This window comes from Vulpes vulpes, chromosome 15 (assembly GCF_048418805.1).
Source record: "Vulpes vulpes isolate BD-2025 chromosome 15, VulVul3, whole genome shotgun sequence".
Classification (NCBI taxonomy): domain Eukaryota; kingdom Metazoa; phylum Chordata; class Mammalia; order Carnivora; family Canidae; genus Vulpes; species Vulpes vulpes.
This window is the reverse complement of record NC_132794.1, coordinates 5464722-5474472: the sequence shown is the minus strand read 5'-3', so window position 1 is coordinate 5474472 and position 9751 is coordinate 5464722.

The following is a 9751-nucleotide window of genomic DNA, read 5'->3' as shown; positions in this document are numbered from 1 at the left end:
TCTGTCTGTGACTATTTGCAAATCTCTAAATTTGCTATACATGCACCATTGGCTGCATACAGCTTTCGTTCTAGTGTATGAGGTCAGTAACCACTGACCAATGACGTCAGTGAAGTCTCGCCAGTTTTGTAAAGTTCTTTTAAAGGTTATAGGAGTTAGAGAAGCTCTTTGTGGAACTTCACATGGAAGCCTCGTAAATCCTACCTCACTGCTGAAAGATGGGAAAGGAAGCAGGACTCTGAGGAGGCTGCAGGAAGGAACGAGTTCCAAGTGGGTGTGCTGTGACCGTTTCATATGCCGCCAGGGTCCAAATGGATGCTTATATGTGTTTAGTCAAGCATTACTCAATATAATTTGGCTATTAAAGGAAAGATATAACATTTGAGAAACAAGAACTTGTTTTTGCTACTTTTATTAAGAGTCATAAATAAGAAAATACAGGAGAACACGTAGCTACATGACATTAATGACTACTTAAGATTTTTAAGCATGCTTCTTTTAGAGTGATAGTGGAACAGTTTCTTTTGAAGTTTAACCCCATAAATGCTGCCATTTATACATTTTTGGTAGACAACCTTTAAGAAGTGGCTTTAATTAGCTTCTCTTTGTATCCCTCTCCAGCCCTTCTACAGCCTTCTCCCCTCCTCCTTCTTCCTTAATATATGTTGATATAATTAGTTTTATGAACCAAACTGGCTCACATCACCAGAAGACATGATATAAAATTGAAAAGGCACTGCATAATTAAACATTTAAACATGATTAAGCACACTTACATATATGCTCTTGGGCTAGGAACTGATTTCAGTACCATGGACATTCACCAAATAGAAAGCTCCTGGGAGTGTTTGCCTTATGCTGATATATATATACACACACAAATATATCAAAATGACCCTTCTCAGTCCAAATGTTGAAATAGTGTTTGGAAATGAGTGGGATGGTTGTTGGGACATTCTCCATTGACAGATGTTACTCGGCATCCATGGTCTTATATACGTGGGTCAAAGGAATAATTAACCACAATTGTAAACACTTATTAATCACCTATACATGCCAAACACTTGTTCTGAGCCTTTTAGATGTGTTAAATCATTCCATACTCCAACATCCCCGAAAGAAGTTGGTATTATTTTCCATGCTTTACATATAATGAAATTGAAACATGGGAAGCAACTGCCCAAAGGTTACAAGCTTATCCATGGTAGAGTCCAGAATCAAATCCAGTAACATGACTATAGATCTCATACTCTTAATCACTATGTTTTAAGATTCCAGGAGGGTTAGTGCACGTGTGCAAGTCAGTGCAAACTCAGTCTTTGAAATGACCTAAAGAAAAGTAAGACCTCTTTGAGCTATTTCATTAAGTCTCAAGATTAACTGCTTGATGTAAAGACCCTGGTGTGCTGTGTGCTCAAGCTTTAGTGGTTTCCATATGTATAATGGGGCAGGTTCTAATGAAGCCCATTTTCCTATATTTACTATTTTTGGCCCAAAGCCTAGCTCATGATAACGTTGTGTGAAGTGGCATCTTTTTTTGGCCCTTTTTAAAAATATTGTGCTCAACTCAAGTCAACAATCTCTTGCCCCATGTGTTAGCAATATTGAGTTTCTCTTAGCAGGGAGCTGGAAGGATGAATCAGCCACAAAGTGGGGTATTACAAAAGAAGCCTTAAAAAAAACCAAAGTCAGATTTCTGGAAATGATGTTAAAGGTTCCACATGTATTGCAAGACCTATAAATATCTCATCTTCTGTATTTGAAAACCTTTACTGTTGATCCAAATGTTAATCCTCATTAGGTTATAAACCTGGAAAGGATTTTGTTGTCAAAGATAAAAGGCAAACTATAAAACTGGATGCTTCCTAGCTGAGTCCAACCCCGCTGAAGAAACCAATGACTTGTCCTTGACTTCAAAGCCCTGACCAATTTACCTATTCCTCAAGCCTGTCAATCCAAATGAAAATGTCCTTTGTGGAGTTTCTGCTTTAGCAGTGTCTTGTCAGTTCTTCATCTGTGAGAAGGCCTGGGCCAGGGTGGTGGGAGGGTGGTGAGGGGTGGTGGTGGTGGTGGTGGCAAGATTAATGCAGAACAAGCTTCCACCTAACTTTCTATTAGAGACAACATCATTGGGCTCTCGCACTGGTTCCCATTTGCCTTCCCCAGGCTCTCAGGTCAGCTTCGGAGCAGATTCTCCAAAGCTGACTTCTGTCACCTTAAGAATGCAGAAGAGCATTTTACGTTTCAAACAGAGAGTAAATACGGTGGCTACTAGGGAATGGAGGGTAGGAGTTAAGATTGATGACCTTTGGGCAGCCCGGGTGGCTCAGCGGTTTAGCGCCCTCTTCAGCCCAGGGCCTGATCCTGAAGACCCAGGATTGAGTCGTCGGGCTCCCTGCATGGAGCTGCTTCTCCCTCTGCCTGTGTCTCTGCTTCTCTCTCTCTCTCATGAATAAATAAATAAAATCTTAAAAAAAAAAGATTGATGACCTTTAAGGGTGCAAACTTGTAACAAGTACTCAATAAGCCATATACTCAATAAGCCATAGAGAACTAATGTACGGTATACTGAATATAGACAGTAATATTGTACTAGAAGTACATAATGTGACAAATATTACAATGGCAATGGAATGTATCAAATGTACAAGACATAGGTGTATCACATGCTGTACATCTTAAATTTACACAATGTTACATGTAAAATTTATTTGATTAAAAAAAGAAAAGAAGGTAAAAATAAAAGAAAATAAAAGGATTTGAGCTTATGCTTTGTCCTTTACTTTTGGCCAAGATTTACTTGCATCATATTTGGAAAAGTTCAGAAAGCAGTCAGCAAACTTCTCCCAGGAAAAATCATAGTAAGATTAATCATAATCATAATCATAATTATAATAATATTCCTTAATGAAAATAATAAGAAAAAAGGTATTAACATCTGTGATGCTACCTATTCATTTATGTCTTTATTGCCCAATATTTATTGAACATGGACGCCTGGGTGGCTTGGCGGTTGGGGTGTGCCTTCGGCTTGGGGCATTAACCCTGGGGTCCAGGATCGAGTCCCGCATTGGGCTCTCTGCGTGGAGCCTGCTTCTCCCTCTGCCTGTGTCTCTGCCTCTATCTCTCTCTCTCTCTGTGTCTCTCATGAATGAATAAATAAATAAAATCATTGAGTATTGGGTATACTTGAGTATAATTAAGTATTTTTGACTCCCTTGTCAAATATTATTATTATTTAAAAGATTTTATTTATTTATTTATTTATTCATGAGACACACACACACACACACACACACAGAGACGTTGGTGCACACTTCAAGGTGCTTCATTGACAAGGAGAATGGGGACAGCCAGTGCCTGTAGTGAGTGGAGAATTGAAGGGGAGATTTTTTTTTTTCTTGATGTGAAAGACTTGAATATTTTTACATATGAAGATGAGAAGAGATAGGACTGAACAGGAGAGTGTGGGTCTTATAAAGGTGGGAGAGTTTGAGATCCAGACTACAGATGGATAGATGAGCTGCAGGTAGGCGGGGGACACTTTCCTACTGCACTAGGAAGGCAAGAGTAAGGGTGGGTGTAGGCTCAGAAGAGTTTGGCGGTGTGTGTAGGAAAAGGGAGCTTTTTCTTGGTTGCTGTCTGCTAGAAGTGAGGGCAGGAGATGGGATAGGGGTTCAGAGAAGGTCCTGATGGTTTGACCTGACCCAGGTGGAACTGGGGTAGCATCAGAAGTGCTGGCCTTCTAGGAGCCTCAGTTACAGAACACTGGTGTACATTTCCAAGAGTGAGAAATATGACGTCCTGGCAAATATGAGTCACTGGGGCTGTACCCACCAAGGACAGACAGACATCAGCCTTGTTACCAATGGTGGCAACAACAACAAAAGTCAATTTTCTGTGACTCTCACAAAAGGGTTACCTTTTAAGCACAAACTTAGAAATCTGCTAAATGTAAAAAGAAACTTATTTAGAAGGACCTGAGGGAAGGTCAATCTCTTCAACATCAGTATGTGAGATTTTATGGAACATGCAGTGAAGTCGCTATTACCTGAAACCTTCAGAAGTGGAAGTTTTGATGAAACAGTCATATTCTCTTGTCACGTGGCCAGGAAGTCAGAATCAGGTTTCTTTACTTTCCCCTCCCCTCAGGATAAAGAGCACACACACAAAAATTAGCTGAATTTAGGAGTTTATTAAAAAGGTTAAAGTCTGCCTTATACCCTGGGCTTACGCATATTTAGAGCACCCTTTTTGAATTTTACAAAACATCTGCACATCTACATTCACTTCATAAACATCATTTAAAAACATTTACTGGTTTTGGCTGATGCCTGGGCTGGATGTAGGAGTTAAAATAAATAAATAAAAAGAATGTAATGCAGCCCTCACCTCTCACACACAGTTCCAAGGAGCTCAGATATTTACCCAATGAGATTGACACCAAGAAGGATCATCTCCTTGTTGAGCTGGAAGGGCCCTGGAGAGCTGATCCAATCAGGTCTGTTTGCAGATGTCTAAACCATATGGCCAAGCATGAGATCTCACCGTGAGTTCCCGGACTTGTTGGTGCTACAGCTGAGTCTCTCTGCACAATGTTCTTGCTATTATACCATGTGCCTTGCCAGCCCCAAATCCTCCTATGACGCAATACCATTAAACATACAAAATTTTCACGTTCAGCAGAATGGACACATAGGGAGGCAAAGAGACAAAGGCATCTTGAGAACAATTTTTGGCTAGAATGGATGCTGGAGGGTTTCCGGTTGGCTCTATAGCCGCTAGAATGTCCCCTTGCTGCTTGCAATGATAACCCTTGCTGGAAGCATCTTCATTATGCTTCGTTTGACACACAAAACAACTCTTAACTACTCTTAAAGGAAACATCATCTCCTTGATGTTGAAGGTTAGTTCTTGCCACATGATTGGGCTGACTGTCTTCACCGAGGTCCACCATGCTGAAGATTATGAGAAAAGTTAAGTGGAAGTTTCAATGGAACAGGAATGTTCTTTTGCCATGTGACCAAGCAGTTCAGAAAAATAGGTAGTGTTGGCCTAACAGTATGTCTTTACTTAACTTGTGCTTTGCTCTGCATACGCAGAGTGCATCTGTTCGGACTGTCAGCAGATTCCTTTCCTGGTCAATGGCAGGGCAACTTCTCACCTTGATGGGAACATAGATGTTGGAGTTTGCTGACATGGTGTGTGTGATATGTTTTATCTGTGTGTTATTGGGTGTGGGCACAGTGGTTGCATGGAAGATTGTGCTCTCGCTCAGGTCAAGGGTTGAGTGCTAGATCAGTATGCTGGCACCATTACTGCTCCATCTCAGAAGCTGAATTTTGTAAGACACTTAAAATTTTGGATCTGGAAACAGGAAGTGTCTTTTTAATAGATTGCTAAATATTTCTTCCTGGTGTGGCGAAAGGAGGTCCCATCTTTGTACTAAGGCATTCAGCCCTTAGGGAAACCTCAGAGAATGACAAATTAAGACAAATACTGAATTAATAACTCTTTGGGAACCTAACTTTGTGCCCACATACAGCATGAATGGAAATGCTGCCTCTGATTGTGATGCCCAGGTGGTCTTGGTAACCCCTCTGTGGTAGCATAGCCTTGGGCCCTGTCGTCTCAAGGACATTTCTGAGCACCTTCCCTTTATTACACACAGGATTGTATATCTCAGTTGTTTCTCTCTCTGTGGTAGGGTTTTCTTTGAAGCAGAACACAACCCTCTCTGGGGAGGCACAATGCCAGCGACAATAAACATTGCCTTTTCTTCTTACAGTTGGCTTGAAGTTTCTGGAACACAAAGAGCTTTCCAGCTTTGCCAAGCTTGTCTTGGGAGATGAAACAGGCACTCCTTGCCATGTGCTCAAAGTTACTTTTCCCTAGCTTTCCCCCTTTCTGAAAGTGAGAGATTGAGAAAAGCAAAACAACAATAACAACAACATTCTCATCAAATTGCAAAAAAAAAAAAAAAAAAATTGTGACTGAGTGGATCACACCCAGAAGCCTAAGCTGCAGGAATTCTGTTAGGGAGTAGAGGAGGCTGGCACTCTCCATGTCTAGTTTGCCATTGTCAGGGAAGTGTAGAGGGTACCATACTCAAAAACTAACAGGTTGGCTTGCCACAGTTCCGTGGATGCTGGAAGAGGACATGAGTTTCCTGTCAGAGACCCAATGTAGTCTTACAGCACAGTGATTGGCAAGAGTGCCACACTCTCATCAGTTCCCTTGTGCCCTCAAGGCCCACAGGGTAACGCAGAGGTGCTAGGTAGACTCTGTGCACACAGTAAGTTTGTGTCACAGTTGATGAACCATGAAGTTGAGAAAAATTGAGCATCTTTTCCATTTCAACAAATATTTGTAGGGTGCCTACTGTGGACCAGGTGCTGATCTAGGAATGGAGGACACAATGAGAAAAATGGAATTCTGTCCTTGTGCAGCCGACTTTTTTTTTTTTTAAGATTTTATTTATTTATTTGAAAAATCCAAGGACTTCTTGGATTTGGATGAGAGATCCAAGGATTTGGATTTGGATCCATTTGGATTTGGAGAGAGAGAGAGAGTGAGATAGGGGGGGGGGGGGAGAGAGAGAGAGAGAGAGAGAGAATAAGCAGGGAAAGCAGAAGGCAGAGGGAGAGGGAGAAGCAGACTTCCTGCTGAGCAAGGAGCCCTAGGATCATGCCTTGAGCTGAAGGCAGATACTTAACTGACTGAGCCACCCAGGCACCTCTGTAGTTAAACTTCTTGTTGGAAAAGACAGTGAAAAAGAACCATTATAAATAAGTAAATTACATAGTAAATCAGAAGATGAGAAGGGTATGGACTGAGAGCTGCAGAAGATGTGGGAGCAGGAATGCTGGGAGGGGGCTGGATGCAGTATAAATAGGGTGTTCAGGGAGGGCTTCGCTGAGAAGATGAAATTGGAGTGAAGGTGGAAGAACATGAAGGAACCTGCCTGAGGCCATGCAGACGGTCAGGGAAGCTTGAGGATGTGAATGCCTATGTTTAATGCCTAGGAAACTTCAAACTTAAGAAAGAATTTGCTGGCAAACCTGTCAAATTTTGCCTTGGAGGGAGACATTGTTTTTATTATCTCGGTCAGCAAACAGATCTGCCTTTTGGCCAGCAGGGAGATATAGCTCTATCTTCTGAAGCTATCCTTTATGCAGACATCCTTGAAAAGATACTACAGAACAGAATCTATTAATATCTCTACTCTGAAGACATGCACAAATGCAAGAGAATCATGAAAGATTGTTTCTCAGCAGTTATTCTCCACTCTCATGCTTGATGATACTTGAGTGACCCAGCTAACTAACTGAGGTCCCTCCAATCCTCAGTCCCAGTTTGTAGAGGGGAGAGGGGCTCAGTCAGGACCCCATCCTTAGTTACTATCTAACTCCCTCCTAGCCCTGGCTGGCAGGCTCAGAAATTCCTGCTGAGAACTCAAGAGCTCTACTATCACAAATCTTCTCCTCAAATAACATACAAGAGCAAACAGACACAGTTCTACATAAACCTGAAGATGCCTTGACTCATACCCTAGTTAAGATTGCAACAGCCTGGTTTCCAAGAGCTGAAGAAGACTTTTGTTTCACTCCAGCTTCTTCCTGACTCTGCTGTTTGACAGGTCACTTTGAGCCAATGGATGGAATTGCATCATGGGGCTCAAGGACCTTGGGATATTAAATTGTTGATAATCTTCCCAAGCGACCTTTGGAGAGCTGATGATACCCTCCAGACCACATTCTTTAGGTAACTGAGAAAGGCTTTTGAACATGAACATACCATCAGCATCCATCAAACTTTCCAGGGCAGGTGAGTATAATCAGCTAGTCCTTGGATTTCCAATCCTAGTCCTTGAAGGCTGTCCACCTTTGCTAGAAATAGATTTATAGAGTTCACATTTTTTTTGGAAGGCTTCAGTCATTTTCTTAAAAATCACATGAAGCTTTTGGCTTATGGAGAATCAAGGTCCCAGATCAGAGAGACCTTAAGTGAGTGTGATCTCCTGCTTAAGAACAATTGAAGCAACCGTATGTTTTTTATGTCTTTAAGTATTATCCAGATTCTCTGTGGTATGTGTACAATGATGATGGGATGAGAGCTTATCCAGTCTGATCTGTGATAAGCTTTGTATCATTTTACTCCTCCATCTTTCCCCACCTCCGTTTCTCCACTTCCTTCTCCTCATGAGTGGTCATGGCAGATGTGGATACAAGAAAGTGAGCTGACATACATGTGAACTGAATGGAAGAACCAGGGTTTCTGTAGATGTATGAGTACTGAGGGCTGTGTGATTTACTGGGAATTTATTACAAAAAGGCCTTGCTTGCTTTAGGAAAGTGGGCATTTTTCAGACTGTTAGCTGAGAGATGCCTTAGAGGAAACTCAGCCCATTGACCCAATAGTATTGTTCATTGACTCTGTACCTATTCTCCATCAGCCTGCCAGCTATCATGCATTGACCCCATAGCTATTCTCCATTGACCCCAATGGCTATTGTTCATTGACTCTATACCTATTTTCCATTAACCTGATAGCTATCATGCATTGACTCTATAGCTATTCTCCATTGACCCCAATGGCTATTGTTCATTGACCCTCTAGTTATTGGCAGAGGATAAAGAACTTATCAGAGTTCCAGTGCTCTAAGATACCGCAGTCTGGTTTCAGACTTAGCATAATAAAATGACCTCTCAGAGACATTTTAAATCAGGTTAGAGACAGGCAAAGGTCCAGAGGAAAATTAATCATTATCACTCAATAATGATTGTTTTACTACACAGTGCCCCCTTTAATCTATAAATCTGGATCCCTTTGTGGTCATCAATACTGGACCCCTTCCTGAGAGGTAGGGAATTGGACTTTTTGATACAAGGCTTGTGTGTCGAACTCATTTTAATGAACATCACCAAAGCAGAGTTATTGAAAGTAATCCATTACAGAGGCAAGCATTATGTAGAATTTTTATTTTTGCACAGCTTGAGAAAAAAAGAAAATATGGTAAACTTCTAAGTTTGGGAAATATAGGAGTTTTAAACTGATGAAAGATAGTTTTAATTTTTCCCAGAAAGTAGCATTTAATTTCTTTTGCATACAAAAGCAGTCTGTGAGGATCTGTGAGGATGCAGACAATAAGCTGTTGACATGTTTCAAATTCTGAAACCATGGCAAGAAAACACACACACACACACACACACACACACACACACACACACACTTCAGAAGCATAGAGTCATCTAATATTCATGCCAGCAGGTGGTCTTGACAGAGTCCTGGCCCTGTTCTGCAGGTGCTCAGTATCACTGCATCTACGTAGGCAAATGCGCCTGCCTGGAAAACAAATGGAAAGAAGCAGTGATAGGAAAGAGGGAGGTAGGAGGAAAGCAGGCAGGGAGAGAGGAGGGGAGAACAGGAAATACGTTTCTGAACATGTTCCCATATGGTAATAACTGGCACCCGTCTATGCTGGTGACTTAAATGGGAGCCTGTAGAGAATATTAAGAGAGAGGAAGGTCCTCGGGTAGTCTGTTACCTGGGCCACTGAGCTGCTATGGGCATTTGATCAAATTTTCTGGTGAATTTCAAACTTCTGTGGTGGAGACCTAAGAAAGTCTGCAATGGGGTGCAGGCACCATGGGAGGATGATGTGGTCTTTCTAAAACACACTGTGTAAAGGTCATGGGGCAGAGGAATGCAGTCCAGGGTACTTAAGAGTACGTTCTCTGTTAGGATAAGC